The sequence below is a fragment of the Narcine bancroftii genome, chromosome 6 (assembly GCF_036971445.1).
Source record: "Narcine bancroftii isolate sNarBan1 chromosome 6, sNarBan1.hap1, whole genome shotgun sequence".
Taxonomy (NCBI): domain Eukaryota; kingdom Metazoa; phylum Chordata; class Chondrichthyes; order Torpediniformes; family Narcinidae; genus Narcine; species Narcine bancroftii.
The window spans coordinates 141,594,864-141,612,016 of NC_091474.1; the positions used below are offsets into that span (position 1 = coordinate 141,594,864).

The 17,153-nt window shown below is 42.4% G+C and overlaps 2 long non-coding RNA genes across 10 annotated transcripts in view; one reads left to right on the forward strand and one right to left on the reverse strand.

Annotated features, from left to right (window-relative positions):
- LOC138736541 (uncharacterized) overlaps nucleotides 1–9,973 on the reverse strand; it is a 33,661-nt gene extending 23,688 nt beyond the window's left edge. Inside the window, exon 1 of one of the 2 annotated variants that reach the window (XR_011340375.1) lies at nucleotides 6,586–9,973. This is a non-coding gene — a long non-coding RNA (uncharacterized lncRNA). Of the gene's footprint in view, nucleotides 1–3,844; nucleotides 4,082–6,585 lie in introns of those variants that run through there. The other variant, XR_011340376.1, reaches the window with a different exon arrangement.
- LOC138736542 (uncharacterized) overlaps nucleotides 6,702–17,153 on the forward strand; it is a 492,063-nt gene continuing 481,611 nt past the window's right edge. For 7 of the 8 annotated variants that reach the window (XR_011340380.1, XR_011340379.1, XR_011340381.1 and 4 more), the window contains exons 1-2: nucleotides 10,326–10,505; nucleotides 10,622–10,695. This is a non-coding gene — a long non-coding RNA (uncharacterized lncRNA). Of the gene's footprint in view, nucleotides 6,992–10,325; nucleotides 10,506–10,621; nucleotides 10,696–17,153 lie in introns of those variants that run through there. The other variant, XR_011340383.1, reaches the window with a different exon arrangement.

The following is a 17,153-nucleotide window of genomic DNA, read 5'->3' on the forward strand; positions in this document are numbered from 1 at the left end:
AAGGACTGATAATCATCAGTTTATTGAACTCACACTAGAACATAGAATAGTGCAGCATAGTACGAACCATTCGGCCCACAATGTTGTGCCGACATTTAGACCCTGCTTCCTACATAACCCTCCACTTTAAATTCCTCCATATGCTTGTCTAGTGCTCTCTTGAAATTCACCAATGAACCAACTTCCACCACAGGCCCAGGTAGTGTATTCTACGCACCAACTACTCTCTGGGAAAAACACCTTCCTCTACTATTTCCCTTGAACTTCTCATCCATGACCTTAAATCCATGCCCTCTGTATTGAGCAGTGATGCCCTTGGAAAGAGATACTGGCTGTGCACTCTATCTTTTCTTCTTAGTATCTTGTATACCTCTATCATGTCCCCTCTCATCCTCCTCTTCAAAGTGTAAAGCCCTAGCTCTCTTAATCTCTGCTCATACTGCATACCCTCTAAATCAGGTAGCATCCTGGTAAATCTTCACTGCACCATTTCAAATGGTTCCATTTTTTTTCCCTATAATGAGGCGACTAGAATTGGTTTAAGTGTGGTGTAATCAGAGTTTTGTAGAGCTGTATCGTTACCTCATGGTTCTTAAACTAAATCCCTTGACTTAAGAAAGATAACATCCCATAAGCTTTCTTAACTACCCTGTCTAGCTGTGAGGCAACTTTCAGGGATCTGTGGACATGGACCTTCAGATCCCTCTGCTCTTCCACACTACCAAGAATCCTGTCTTTCCAAGGAGTACCACCTCACACTTCTCCGGATAACGAGGACACAAAGATCCAAGTCAGAGGCTCAGCAATCTCCTCCCTTGCCTCGTGGAGCAGCCTGGGGAATATTCTGTCAAGCCCCGGGGACTTATCTGTCCTAATGCATTTCAATTGCTCCAACACATCCTCTCTCTTAATATTAACGTGCTCGAGAACATTAACCCCACCCATATTGTCCTCACTGTCATCAAGGTCCCTCTCTTTGATGAATACTGAAGAGAAGTATTTATTGAGGACCTCACCTACTTCCACAGCTTCCAGACACATCTTCCCACTTTTATCTTTAACCAGTCCGACCTTCACTCCTGTCATCCTTCTGTTTTTCACATGTGAAAAATGCCTTGCAGTTTTCCTTAACCCTAACTGCCAAGGCCTTCTCATGTCCCCTTCTTGCTTTCCTCAGCCCAGTCTTAAGCTCCTTTCTTGCTTTTGATATTCCTCAGGAGACCTATCTGATCCTTGCTGCCTTCTTCCAGCTGACTAGATTTTCCAACTCTCTTGTTACCCATGATTTCTTCACCATACCATTATTTCTCTGCTTCTCTGGGACAAATTTATCCCTAACATCCTGCAAGAGATCCCTAAACATTAGCCACATCTCCATAGTAAATTTCCCTGCAAAAATGTTATCCCAATTTACATATTTTTCCTGTCTTCTCTGACAATGCTAAAGGCCATGGAGTGGTGGTCATTGTCCCCCAAATGTTCACCCACTGAGAGATCTGTGACTTGACCTGGATCATGACCTAATGCTAGATGTAATATAGCATTCCCCCTGTTCAGACTTGTCAAAATACTGTGACAGGAATCTGTCCTGGACACACTTAACAAACTCTGCCCTGTCTAAACCTTTGGCACTAAGCAGGTGCCAGTCAATATTAGGGAAGTTGAAGTCACCCATGTTAACAACCCTATTATTTTTGCACCTTTCCAAAATTTGCCTCCTAATCTGCTCTTTGATATCCCTACTGCTACCAGGGGGCCTATAGAATACTCCAAATAGAATGACTGCTCCTTTCCTGTACCTAACTTCGACCCATACTGACTCAAAAGAGAATCCTGCTACATTACCCACCCTTTCTGCTGCTATAAAAGTATCCCTGACCAGTAATGACACCCCTCCTCTCCTTCTCGCCCCCTCTATATCCCTTTTAAAACACTGAAATCCAGGAATATTCAGAATTCATTCCTGCCCTGGTGCTCGCTCTGTAATGGCCACTTTATCATCGTTCCATGTATGTATCCAAGCTCTCAGTTCATCACCCTTATTCCGGATGCTTCTTGCATTCATGTACATGCACTTAATTGCTTCTTCCTTACTACTTTTATACCCTATATTTTGCTTCTCCTTCCTCAAAGTCTCTATATGATAGATCTGGCTTTACTCCATGCACTTCTTCCACTGACCTATTGCTCTGGGTCTCATCCCCTTGAAAACTAGTTTAAAGCCCCCTGAACAACACTAGCAAACCTGCCCGCAAGGATATTGCTCCCCCTTGTGTTCAAATGTAAGCCATCCAATCTGTACAGCTCCAAACTTCCCCAGAAAAGATCCCAATGATCCAAAAACCTAAAACCCTGACTCTTGCATCAACTCCTCACCCACGCATTCATCTGCCATCTCCTCCAATTCTTACCATCACTATCACGTAGCACTGGCATCAATCCTGAGAATGCTACCCTTGAGGCCCTGTTCTTCCACTTCTGTCTAGCTCCCTAAACTCACTCTTCAGGACCTCATCCCTCTTCCTACCTGTGTAATTGGTACCAACATGTATGACTTCTGGCTGCTTTCCCTCTCACACCAGAATTCCGTGGATCTGATCAGAGTCATACCGGATCATGACACCCAGGAGGCAACATGCCTTGCCTGTGTCTATCTCACACTCACAGAATCTCCTGTCTTCCCCTAACTATAGAGTCTCCTATGACTACAGCTCTCCTCTTCCTTCTGCACCACAGGGCAATCTCAGTGCCAGAGGCCTTGCCACTGTGGCTCCCTCCTGGTAGATAATTCCTCCCTCCCCCCAAATGTTTTCAGGTCGATATTCTTATTATTCAGGTGATTGTCCACAGGGATGCTCTGCACTACCTGCCTAATCATCTTCGCTTGCACCCTTTGACTGTCACCCAACTACCTTCTTCTGGCAACCTAGATGTAACTACCTCCTTATAGCTCTGATCTGTGACTGCCTCATTCTCCCTTATGGGCTGTAGGTCTTCCAGCTGCTGCTCCAGATTCCTAACATGGTCTTCTAGTTCTCCTATCTGCATGCACTTCTGGCAGATGTGGCTCTCTGGGAGAGAGGAGTTCCTCCAGGACTGCTATATCTCACATGACGGTCTCAGGAGTCATTTTAAATGCCTCTAACTACTCCCTCACTTTGGAAAGAAAGAACGAACCAGATAATTACCTCCGCCTCTGCTCATCTAAGCATCTCGAGCCAAAGCATCAACTCCCCATTCTCATTTTGGCCTATTCACATGATGGCTGCTCTACTTATACCACCCACCAACTTAAAGCAGCTAGGTCTCTCAGTCTCTCGCTCAAATCCCAAAACACTCAAAAGACTTGCTCAGCGCTTTACTTGCCAATTTAAAGCAGTTGGGTTGACAAGATCAGTGAGGCTTTCAAATTATATTTCCCACCACTATCTTTTTCCACTCAGCCATCAATAATCTGTTGTTATTAGTGTTCAACACTTTCAATTACCTGCCCAGTCTCAGTCTCAGTTTCGTAGCACTGCGTTGACCCCATTCCTACACTCACAACTCAATTGCACAGGGAGCTGCACTTACTATTTTCCTGCATGAGAGAGCGGCACGGAGCAGAAAGCAATAAAAAGAATCAAAAGGGATTAAGTGATCCTGAACGTTTAATGTCCATGTGGAAAATATGGTCTGCTAATGTGAGGTGGCTGATGTCAAAGAAACTATGAGCAGAGCAAAAAGTTGTGGTACATCTTATTTTGGATTGGAGGGGATCACTAGGGTTTCCCTTGCCCACATCAATGTGATTTACCAGGATCGCTGTTTAAAGAGGGTTCGTAAAATTAGTTAGGACACTTACCACCCCGTATTGGAGATTGCTGTATCCTATGTGACTGGTTAGGTTGTTTTAGCACCAAATGTTGCTTTGAATCTTCCCTGTTACAATTTCCCAGTGTGTGCAATAAAGATCATCCTTTGTTTGTTTAGCCTGTTCCTGGTCTTGGACCATCAGATTCATGAATGATCAATGAACCAAAGACACTGACTTACTTTGACATTTTATGCATTATTTTTATTTATTTTTGTCAAGTGGTTTATATAAATGTTTGCATTGTGATGCTGACATAAAGCAATGAATATTGTGACTTGTCAAATGTGTTCAGATGAGTTTTCTAAATCAATAAATAGAGGTACCAACTTAAGAAAGTGCAGTACGGGATCTCCCATTAGGAAATGAGGCAGGGCAGGTGACAGAAGAATGTGTAAGGAAACATTTTGGGTCCAGTGATCATAATGCCATTAATTTCAAGTTCATTATGGAGAAGGAGAGGTCTGGACCTGGGTTGAGATCCTAAATTGGAGAAAGGTCAATTTTGAGGAAATGCCAAAGGATCAAGAATGCATAGATTGGGATATATTGTTTTCAGGCAAGGATGTGCAAAGTAAGTGGAGGACCATCAAAGGTAAAATTTTGAGAAGTACAGAGTTTGTATGTTCCTGTCAGGATTAAAGGCAAAGTTATCAGGCATAGGGAACCTTAGTTTTCAAGGGATATTGGGGATCTAGTTGAGAAGAAGAGAGAGGTGTACAGCAGGTATAGGCAAGACTGTAAATGAGGTACTTGAGTATAAAATTTTTTTAAAAGCCAAGAAAAATCAGGAAGGCAACAAAAAAGACATGAGGTTGGTTTGGCAGACAGTGTGAAAGAAAATCCTAAGGGTTTCTGCAGGTATATTAAGGGCAAAAGGATAGTAAGGGACAAAATTAGATCCTTGAAGATCAGAGTGGTATGGAGCCAAAAGAGATGGGGAAATCTTAAATGTTTTCATCAAAATTCATTCGGTAAACTGGGACAGAGTAGAAGAAAGTAATGAAAACAAGCAACGAGGTCATGGAACTCTTACAAGTTAAAGAGGAGGAGGTATTTGGTGTCTTAAAGAAAATAAGAGTGGATAAATCCCCAGGACCTTGAGGGAAGCTAGTGTTGAAATGGTTCAGCACAGACTAGATGGGCTGAAGGGGCCTGTTTCAGTGCTATAATGTTGGATGGTTCTATTGACAATAAATTCACACTTACCATATATTACATGTGATCAAATCAGGTTTGATGAGTTCGCAAAATCAGAATTTATTATCATAGAACCAGCAACAATGATAAGTCATACTATAGAGAAGAGATGGAAAATCTCATGATATGGTGTGAGTGTAATAACCTGAGTCTCAACATGGATAAGATGAAAGAGAGGAGGGCCAGGAATGACCACTCTTCACTACACATCAATACCTTTGGTTGAAAGAATAGGCAACACCAAGTGAAGAGATGTTGTGTCCATGATGGGTCACTAATTAAGTGAACTCCAAGAAACTCATTGTTGCTGACGAGGCCAGCGACTGTTGTGCCATCTGCAAACTTGATGACACTGTTGGAGCTGGATCTGGCGATGCGGTTGTGGGTCAGTTGCATGAACAGGAATGGGCTGAGCACACAGCCCTGAAGTGCATCAGTGCTTCGCATTATGGTGCTCAACATTCTGCTACCGACTGGACAGACTGTGGTTAATATTGTACACTGGCTACAGACTAATTTGTAACTATGTGGAACTCATTACTCACACTACCAAATATTGAGTTCTTAATGAAAAATCTTTCAACTCCAGCTCTTTGAACATTAATGGTTACTCTCAGGGTCATAAAGCAACAATGACAAAAAGTTATATTGTGGCTTGTTAATTTATTTGCTTCGGTTACTGATCAAACCAAGAAATTCTGTTTACTTTGCTGAGTGATTGCATTTAGATTGAAATCCTTTTACTTTACTGATAACCACTGAGGTTCAATATTAAAAAAAAATGGCAGGTCTCCATGGTCAGATGTATAAAGGGATTTGAATCCTGCAATGTTTACTTTTAATTATGTCACTGGCTCCTTGATGTGGCATAAAGAAAGAATACAAAATTAGCTGCATGCTCTGGGATAGGAAGGATGTATACTTCAAGATTTCTGGAATACAATGTTGAGCAAGTTTTTAAAAAAAGGACAGAATTAATGGAATTGGCTCAAAAGCGTGTAATTCACGAATTAATGTCACCTGGCACAAAAGAACTTTGTTAGTTGCATGATAAAAACTATCATTTTTCAGGCTTACTTTTAATTAAGGACAAGTATTGGAATTACTGATGAGGTAATTGAGGGAGCTCTTAATGATTAAACTTTGCAGTTATTCTTTCTAAAGAAAGTACTAGCAATAAAAGTCCCAGCAAAACAAAGTTAAATGTACTCAGATCATGGTTTATATGACATCATAAATAAAATAAGCCCTTGACCCAGAGGAACAATGCCTTTCAAGTCGTGGGCACAGAAATGATGAGGAATGATTCTTGATTCACAATGAGACTGAGGAATAGACAATCAAATGTAAAAGTTGTCTTCACTATTATTGCTTTTCAATCCTATTGGGGTTTTTTTGGAGGGAGGGGACACTCATTAATGGATCCCCAAAAGAGCTTTGCACACTCAGGGATATTCTTGCAGAAAAGATGGAAATAAAAAGTAATGACTTTTAAGTGGGACTAACTACAGAGCTCAAGAAACACAGCTTACCAGAGAAGAGTCAACTCGCATCTGGTTTTGTTTTAAACAATCGCATACCTCATAAAGGGGAGCGATATCAATGCACCTCATAAAAGGGAGTGATGTTAGTGTGCTTCATAAAGCGAACTGCAAAGTCATTGTCTCTCTGGCAACATGCCAGCAGGGAAGCAACGCTCTCCGTCATCCCACACGGGTCTGCAAACGTGGGCTTCTCCTGGGCAAAGAAGGGGAGCCCGGCACTATTCTGTGCCGGCGGGTCAGTACAGCAATTCTGCCTGTCCAACTGTGTGGCCGTTCGGTCTGCCACATCACCCCCACTCCCCCACCCCCAAATCTAGCAACCTAGGTCGAGAGAAAAGTCTGAGCACACGTTTCAGCCATGATGTCCATCATTGGTGTAGCTTCCGACCAGCAGGTAAAATGGTCAACCATTGTTAGTATATACCATTGACCTCTGGACATGGGCAGTGGGCCCACAATGTCTACGTGTACATGCTGAAACCTTTGTGTCGTAGGTGGAAATTGTTGAAGCGGTACAAGGGTGTGCCATTGAACTTTAGCTGCCTGGTAGGAGAGGCATGTTTGTGCCCAGTGAGTGATCTGCTTCCCTAAGCCATGCCAGATATAGTTTGAGAACATAAGGTTGACAGTTGTGTGGACAGATGGATGGGACAGGCAGTGAATGTGGTCAAATGTTTCCTCTGTCAAGAGAGTGGGATGATTTGACGTAGGTGGCTGGTTGAAGTTTCACAAAGTATGTTCACCTGGTCAGGGCCCAATGGAACATAAGCTAAGAGCAGGCCAGTAATAGCTGTATGGAAAGCTTGTACCTCCTGGTCCTCTTGCTTGGCTATTGCGAGAACCCGGAGATCCAGCCCTCCTGTAATTGCATTGACCTCTGTCCTGGACAAGGCATCAGCGACAACATTGTCTTTACCAGTCAAATGCCACACATAAGAGGTAAATTCAGAAATATAGGCAAGATACCTCTGTTGGTGCACCAATTAGTGATCTGTAATCTTGGCAAGGGCAAACGTTAGAGGGTTATGGTCAGTAAATCCAGTAAAATGCCTGCACTTGAGAAAATGTCTGAAAAGTTTGATGGCCAGATAAAATGCTAACAACTCCTGGTCAAAAACGCTGTATTTTAATTCGAGCGGGTGTAGGTGGCGGCTGAAAAACGCCAGGGGTTGCCAGTGACTGCTGATTTTCTGTTCCAGGACAGCCCCCATGTCCAATGCGTCTGACATGAGTGCAAGCAGGACGTGCATATGGGTGGGCCAACATGATACCTTTGAAAGCACTTCTTTTGTTTGTCAAATGCTTCTGTGGCCTTTGTAGCCCAGAGTAGTTTTTCAGGTTTGCAAGTGAGAAAGGGCTTCATGATCCTGGCAGCTGCTGGGATGAACCTGTTATAAAGTTTGCCATTCTCAAGAATTCTTGTAGCCCTTTAACTGTAGCGGGCTTTGGGAAGGCCTGACTGGCTGATACTTTGTGTGGAAGCAGGATTGCACCTGTGTTTGAAATCCTGTGTCTCAAAAAGTCAATTGTGTGTTTGCCAAATGCACGCTTTGCAAGGTTGATAGAAAGGCCAAAATCCCGAAGCCTTTGGAACAATTGTTGCAGGTGTTGTCTGTACTTGTGTTGACTCGTTGGCCTCTAAGATGTCATCGAGGTAGATTAAAAGGAAAGGCAAATCTCGTGACAGCATCTGTTAAACGTTGGAACATCTGATCTGTGTTCTTAAGGCCGAAAGGCATCCTCAGAAACTCAAATAGACCAAATGGAGTAATAATGGCTGTTTTAGGATGTCCTCCGGGTGGACAGGAATTTGGTGATAACCTTTTGCTAAGTCTACCTTTGAGAAGATACATTTGCCATGGAGGTTGGCGGTGAAATCTCGAATGTGTGGTATTGGATACCTATCCGGCACTGTTGTGCCATTGAGGCATCAGTAATCTCCATAAGGTCTTAGGCTACCGGACGCTTTGGGCACCATATGGAGTGGTGATGCCCAAGGGCTATTGGACCTTCGGATGATGCCTGGTTCCTCCATAGTTTTGAACTTTTTTTTTGGTCTGAAGCAGCCGGTCAGGGGGAAGTCTGCGTGCCTTGCAATGTAGGGGAGGGCAGGTGGTGGTTAAGTAGTGCTGAATTCCATGAGGTGGAGAGACAAAATGGAAATTTGATGTAAGTAGTTCAGGAAACTGCTAATAAGGTTGCAAAATCATTGGTGGAGAGTGTTTGCACATGTAGCAGTGTTGCCAGCCGATGACCTGAAGAAAGTGGCCATGTGTGGAATATGGTGGCATGGACCAAATGGCGTCCTTTCATGTCTACCAACAAATCATGTGCCCTCAGGAAGTCCGTTCCGAAAACAAGCTGTTCTACAGCCACTAGTGTGAAAATCCAGCGGTAAGTTGTGTGACCTAATACCAGTTGTATCAACTTGGTACCATAACTGCTAATTGTAGTGCCACTGGGGGCATGCAAGTCGGCTTGAGGCACTGGAGATCCCTGCTCATAAGAGGATGGTGGGAAGATGCTGAACTCCAGTGTCGACTAGTTTGCATTTCGTGCACTGATCAGAGGCATATAACAGTCTAGTCACCAACCGCCGAGGCCATCAGTGGCAGTTACCATTATCATTTTCCTGGGAGTCAACCATGTAACTGCATGGTGGCACACAGTGGCGTGCATTCCTGCCCCACCACTGACTATTCTCCAGTGGCTTTTTCTTCCTCGATAGCTTGTGGAGTGCCGTAGAACTGGCAGCTGCATTGACTTGACTGTTCAAGGTGACCTGTTGAAACTTTGCCACAGGAGGCTGCGGTATCCTGTGTCTTCCTCCCTCGCCCTTTCCCTTGGTTTGGAGATGTCAGCAGAAGAGAGCAGCAGGGAGATGTTATGAGGGAGCCGTTCTAAGAAGGCTGCCTTGAACATCAAGCAATTGAAATGGCCATCTGCTAATGCAAGCATTTCATTCATCAGTTCTGACGGGCTTCTGTCCCCTGAATCGTCGAGGTGGACTGTGTGTGCCTCTTTCCAGGTCAGACATGCCGAAAGTCACAAGAAGGTGTGTCTTAAAAGTACTGTTTTGATCCTCCTCGGGTGGGTTCTTGATAAAATCATCTAACTTGGCAGAATCTTCATCTAGTGAGGCGACTACATGCCAGAATTTGGTGACTTCATTTGTTCTGTTTCTACTGTGGAACTGGGCCTCAGTCTCTTGGAACCATGGATGTGGTCTGTGAGGCCAGAAGGTGGGCAGTTTCACGGCTACCGCATGCAGCGCAGTAGTGGCATCCATTCTGCAGGCTTTCTCACTATGTTTCACTGTTGGGGCTCAAAGACGTTGAGCACCCGTCGGGGACACCAATTTAGTGGGACTAACTGCAGAGCTCAAGAAATAACAGAGAAGAGTGAACTAGCATTTGGTTTTATTTTAAATAATCGCACGCTTCACAAAAGGGAGTGATGTCAGCGCGCTTCACAAAGACAAGTGATATCAGTGCGCTTCACAAAGACGAGTGATGTCAGCGTGTTTCACAAAGGGAAGTGATGTCAGCGCGCTTCACAAAGGGGAGTGCGTGCTTCACAAAGGGGTGTGATGTCAGCGCACTTCACAAAGGGGAATGATGTCAGTGCGCTTCACAAAGGGGAGTGATGTCAGCACACCTCACAAAGTGGAGTGATGTCAGCGCACATCACAAAGGGGAGTGATGTCACCCTACTTCATGAAAGGGAGTGATGTTAACGCGCTGCAGAGTCTTTGTTTCTGGCAACATGCCAGCAGGGAAGCAATGCGCTCCATCACTCTGTGCGGGTCTGCAAACGCGGGTTTCTCCTGGGCAAAGAAGTGGAGCCTGCACCATTCTGTGCCAGCCGCTCTGTGTGGTGATTCTGCCTGTCCAGCTGTGTGGCCCTCGGTCTGCCATAGACTTGTCCATAAAATTTTCCTTCATTGTAAACATGATTGAATCTTAATTAAAGAGATGTACAAATTGTAATGTACTAATTGGCTGCCTTTGTCTTTCAAACACAGGTCATTGCCTAGCTGCGCACATTGACGGTTGCCATTGACCAGAAACTCACCGAGACCAGGTGTATGTAGATGAGGTAAGATTGGAGGGCGTGTATCCTATGGTGAGTGATTGATTTCATGGCATCCCAAGGCCTTTTCACTATCTTTAACTCCCAAGCATCCCAACATTATCCAGGTTAAAGCAGCTTTCATGATTGGTACTCTGATCATTACCCTAGATATCACCTCATTTTTCCACTGGTGCACCGTGACTTTATTCCTTGCCACCTACAACATGGAGTGTAGTCCTTGCAAAGGCTATTTGAACATCATTTTTCATACTTGAAGCCTCTAGGAGGCCAAGAGCTGCAGGTGCATGGGGACACCCCAAAAAGCAGTTCTCTTCCAAGTTGTACACCATCCCGACTTGGATAAATTATCCTTGTTCCTTAAGAAAAGTCCATCCAACTGCAATATGGATGCTCTCTTGCAAGGAAGATTGTAATTAAGATCACTGATCACCTACTTTGCAAGAGAAATATGATCAGACAATAAATATTAGCCTTGACAGTAACATCCTCATGCTGTAAATTGACTTGAAAATGTACAATTCTATTACATTTAATGCAGCAGTAAGAATGTGGAAAGATGGGATCTTTTGATGAACATTTTTTTTTTCTTTGGTCTTAATGTGCTTATGATAAAATGCAATGATAAAAAGCGTTATTGAAAATGAACACATTATAAAGTGAGGACCTTATAATGTTTTTTTTGTAAAATTTCATTGAATACTGCTAACTTAATTAATTGGAGTGGAATTCACCACATCAATAAATTTTTAGTGGACCACACAAAATGTATGTTTGTGATGGCTACAAGCCACCAAATATAGAATTACTTCACTATTTATGAACAGAAATATATGTACATTAGGCAATTCTAGTGCCTCCCAATGCATTTGGTGTTTCTGGAGGAGAGTGCAGGTTCAACTTTAAGGAAGTGGAAATACAATTTCAGACCATTGCTCCTCAGTCTGATCAATCCCTTGTTGCCTACAGGGAGCAGAAGATCGACTACTCCTGTGGGCCACCTCATACTAACTTGCCTACCACATGATTCACCCGATCCCCCATCTTGTCTGCTGTAGATCGACCTGCTATAAGGCGGAAACCTGAATTTGGTCCCTCAATTTCCTCTGTGGTGTCTGGCTGCTCTCCCTGTCTACTAGCAGTCTGTCCATTAACCTGACTATAATTGGAAATGTACTGAAAACACTTAAAATTCTATTTTTCTGTTAAAGTTGACAGAAACTGTGGCAAGTATCTGGCTGAAAAATGTCTCCCAACTCACACACTGAACCAACTCTATTCCCATATTGATCCTATTATCAGACCTAATTTCTGACCTTGCCCATATTCATTCTTTTACATTTTGTCCAGATGATGCTGCATTCCCAAAAAATACAGACATAAAATCTCTCAACTGCAGCATTTAGGAGTTCCTCCTGCACAAAATCTGAAGCATTGATTTGACGAGGTGACATTGCAAGGACTAGAAAATAACGCACAATTGAATAGTAAAGTTTGAAATAGTTGTGCTTGCATTATTATTATTTCTGCTTGACTGCATATATTTGAAATGCCCTGAGGCCCCCAAAAGATTATTGCAGGTTTCTAGAATTTTGTCCCTTTCTACCTCTCTCCATTCTATCCATTTTGGGATGTGTTGGAGTGCATTCCACAGGAGATTGCTGTCCTGTCTGTAGAAATAAGCTGTTCGTGAAACAAATAGGCCTTTCATGCAATTTTCAAAATGGATCATGCAATTGACACTGAACGTAGGAGCCATGATAAACAGAATTGGGCATCTGTATTGCAGGAGGTATGGATGTATATCACAATACATGCTATTTTTTGATAGAAGTCATGTTTCTGAAATAACTAAACTATTTCCACTGCTGTTCCAACACTTCTGAGTGCCTGCAACCACTAAAACTCAGCATGGCATCAATACCTGGAGTGAAGGAAATATGATGACTGAGCAAGTATTGTCCTTTTAGAAAAAAATCACGAGCAAGTCAATGCATTGTGGACAAAGTGACAGGAAATACAGGATAAAAATCCATTGACATTTACTTAAGCAAGAAAAACTGAAGACAAATGCATTTTGGATAGCATTTAAGGATTTGCTCTGACAAAATGAGAAACTCGGTTATTGTTTAAAGACAATTTAACCTTTTATAAGTAGAGAACTATATGTGAACCAACAACATTTTGTGTGTGGGATGGGTACTGGACTGCACATGAGGGTTATGCTAATGTGGAGGATGGTAATTGGATTCTTTCTCCCTTTCCCTTTTCCATGGTCTGGATAAAGGGCTATGAAGATTAAAAAAAAGATTTGATTAAAAAATTTGCTTTAAGACTTCAGTTCTTCACACGCATGGGCAAAATTCTGGCTTAAATCCATTACGAGATAGGACCACTCCTTCCATCCCAATTACGGTTGTAAGTTAGGGAGTACCTGTAGTGGAAAAGCAGTGAAGATTCACTCAACTAGTTGCTGGGATGAACAGGTCAATATTATGAAGAGTATAAGCTCGGCCTCTTTTAAGTTTTTAGAAGAATGAAAGGTGGCCTCGAAATGTACAAAATTCTGAGATGGATATTTCCCGTGGGTGTAGAGAATATTTTCCTAATTGAAGAGTCTGGAATTAGAGCTTGCAATTTCAAAATAAGCCTTTGGCCAATTAGGGTCAGAGATGAGAAGAATTGTCTTCATTCAGAAGGTGGAGAATCTTAATGTTCTCTACCATGTGGAGGCTAAATCATTCAAAGCAGGTGTATTTATGGCTAGGAAAGGAATCAAATAAATGAGAATAGTGTATGAAAATAGAATTGGGGTTGTAGATTAGCCATGATCTTGAATGGGACAGCACACTTTGGTGGCAAATAGTCTATTCCAGCTCCTTTCTCTTTTGCACTGATGCCTATCATAGCTTTTTGGAACACACCAATTTAAATGATATCAACAAATGGCAATGGCAGTTCCTTCTGCCTGAGGCCAGACAAACAGGAAATATCCTAATAACTTTTGCCAGGAGCTCCAGTGAGACTGAAAAGTCAAACAGATCTCACAAATGACCAATGAGTGGGGTGGGGAATCAATTAATTCTAAACAACTTTAATTTGGAGGATTGATAGTAATGTCTAAAATTGTATGAGGCTGGTGAGAGACTGTTTTCCATTTGGCATGATCCATATGTGGCAGCTCATCAGTCCTATAAATTGAGTTTGTTGGCTGAAATAATCCAGTAGATAGGTTAAGAGGTGTCGAAGTGTTGCTTACTTGGTTTTCTGATATCGTCTGTATGTCCTCAATGTTTTCAACGCAACTCTTCCCTGTATTTGGCTGAAATTTCCATTGGGTTTCAAAGCCATTGATGCTCCAGTATTACTATCACTAGATGGCAGCATCAGCACACTATAAGATAGGGAGTGATAACTGCTCATGCACAGATGGATCGAGCAGTGAGCAGAGGAGGGGCTGTGGGGGGAGATGGTGGGGTAAGATGACAATGATTGTTTTAGCTGATAACCTGCTACTGAATACTTCGTTTGCGGAATTGGCAAATGGCCAAATGGCGGGAAGAGAGGTGCATTATGATCAGGAACTGTTACAGAGGGGTTATCAGGATTTTTTTTAGGGATGATAAAAAAAACTAGAGGGGGGGTCTGGAGATTTGAGATGGTTGCAGTCACCCTAGCTCAACAGAGCCTAATAATTTTGAAAGACCAGGACATCAAGGTCCACGAACTCCAAAATAATGTCCCATGTCATTCAGTGCCCACTGATGTTTGAGTCACCTTGGGTTGAAGGATGATTTGCACCAGGTTGATATTCTGGAATAAAAAGGTACACAGAAATTGTGGTTATCCATTTCACACAGGAACAAATCCAATTTCAGTTCTATGATACTGAAGAAAAGTGTAGCGACTTAAATAAAAGTAAATTTTTGTTGAGGAACTTTTTGTTAAGGTTGAGAATGCAGTGATATGTTCACATTCTATATACATATGTGCAAATGCATGTCTTAATCTGTATAATGATCTTCATGAAGCCCACACCACTGATTTTATACTTCCCACCCCCCAACACCAGTCATTAATGTAGCCAATTGATACAAATTCTTCCAGGTTATGCACTTGTATGATTAGACTATGGGCAATAACCCCTTGTGATGTCCCTTTTACATGTACATTTGTATGTTTTTCCAATTTATCTTGTGAAAACCTGATGAGCCAACTAGGAGCTGTTCAGCCATTATATTTTGTAACCAGCCATTGCAGAATAACTGGTACAATCAATTTTCACCTTTGTACTTCAGTTCTATTACCCAGATAGAGAAAAATGAAAAGGAAAATGATTCCTTCTTACCACAAATATTTGCACGTTTTCCCACAACCTCCTGAAAGAGAAAACTGCAGTTGCGAGAATCCTCGGTGAATTCAGGAAAGCTGAAGTGATTTAACAAGACCAGCAGAACCTTTGGAGAGAAATAGTTAGTCAATGGTTTGGGTGGGGGCCATTTTATCAAGGCTGACTTGAGTCTTGATCAACGATCCTGGACCAAAACATTGACTGTCCATTTTTCTCCATTGTTTCTGCCTGACCTGCTGAGTCCCTCCAGCTCCTTTGTTCACTCCTGAAAGAAAACTAGTCTTGATCTTAAAGTGAAAATTGCAGTTACTGAAAATTCAAGGAATAATAAGGAAAGAGTTTACTGTCACACTCAAGTACAATGGACAGATAGACTGAAATTCTTTCCAGCAGCCACATAGATGCAGAACGCACACCAACCATAATTGTATGCATTAAATTACCACGATATACCAAGAATGAAAAAGGGATAATACAAATAAATCCCCTACAGCACACATGTCAAACTCAGGCCCGCGGGCCAAATTTGGCCCGTGATATAATTATATTTGGCCCGCAAGATCATATCAAATATGTATTAGAGCTGGCCCGCTGGACCTTTCTGAACGAGAAGCAAAAGCTCCAGAAGGTGGAGGAGATGAAAAGAAGTCTGGTTTTACAGCAAACTATGTTCACCAAAGCAGAATCCCAAAGTGAGCCTGCTGTAAAAGTTAGTTTTATTGTGGCCGCAGAGATCGCCAAATCAGCCAGGCCCTTTACGGAGGGAGAGTTTGTTAAAAAGTGCCTGCTCAAAGTTTGCGATGTCATTTGCCCAGATAAAAAGCAAGCGTTTTTAAATGTGAACGTGAGCAGAAACACCGTGGCTGCGCGTGCTTGTGAGCTTGCTACTAATCTAGAAGAACAACTGAAGGAGAAGGGGAAAGATTTTATGGCATACTCACTTGCTGTAGACGAGAGCAGCGACACATCAGATTCTGCCCAGCTATCAATATTCATCCGTGGAGTGGACACGAAACTTTCCGTTACAGAGGAACTTTTAGGATTAAAATCCATGCATGGCACAACCACAGGAAAAGAAATCTTCGAGGAGGTGTCCAAATGTCTCAATGAAATAATGCTGCCTTGGGATAAACTTGTGGGACTAATGACAGATGGTGCGCCTGCGATGTGCGGTCAGAAAAGTGGACTGGTGGGCAGGATTCGGGAGAAGATGCGGGAGAATCATGCAGGTGAGCTTACAGTTTACCACTGCATAATCCACGAGGAAGCCTTGTGTAGCAAAGCCTTGAAAATGGAGCATATTATGAACACTGTAACTCGAGTAGTTAACTTCATAAGAGCCAAAGGTTTAAATCACCGCCAGTTCAAGTCCTTTCTGGAGGAGTTAGGGTCAGAATACGGAGACGTGCCCTATCACACAGAGGTGCGATGGGTTAGCCGAGGAAAAGTACTGAAGAGATGCTTTGAGCTGCGTGAAGAAATATGCTTCTTCTGGAAAGAGTTTAACCAAAACTATTGTTAAACATTTATTTTAATAAGAAAAAGTTTAACATTACATATGTTGAAAGAAGAGAAAACATGCAGATGTTGTTGAAAATTTTCAATAAATATTTAGTTTGGCCCTCGACTTAGTCTAAGTTTTTAATTTTGGCCCTCGGTGAATTTGAGTTTGACACCCCTGCCCTACAGGGATTGTTAGATGCCGTATAAGCGAGTTTGCCGGTTGTTTGAGACTGTGGGTGTCATGAATGGAGAACTAATGGCGAGACGAGGCAATTCTAAACTTTGGTATTTTTACCCATTTATTTTCTGTGATTTGTTTTGTCGGTTGTGTGAATTCTGGATAACAAGGATTTTGCTGTATAAAAGGATAAATAGATAAATATACACAGTTGCAGTCAGTGCAAGAAAAAACAAGTGATATTTCAATATTGCATTCAGGCATTTTGGCAAATCCAGATTTGTTTGTGTTTAGGGTTAATGTATGGCAGGGAGTTTCAAGAGAGCAGCCAGATAAAATGTGTTCTTAAACCTAGAGGTGCTGGATTTCAGAGTTTTTTTTAACCTCTTATCTCCAGGTAGTAGTGAAACGAGGTTGTGATAAGGGTCCTGT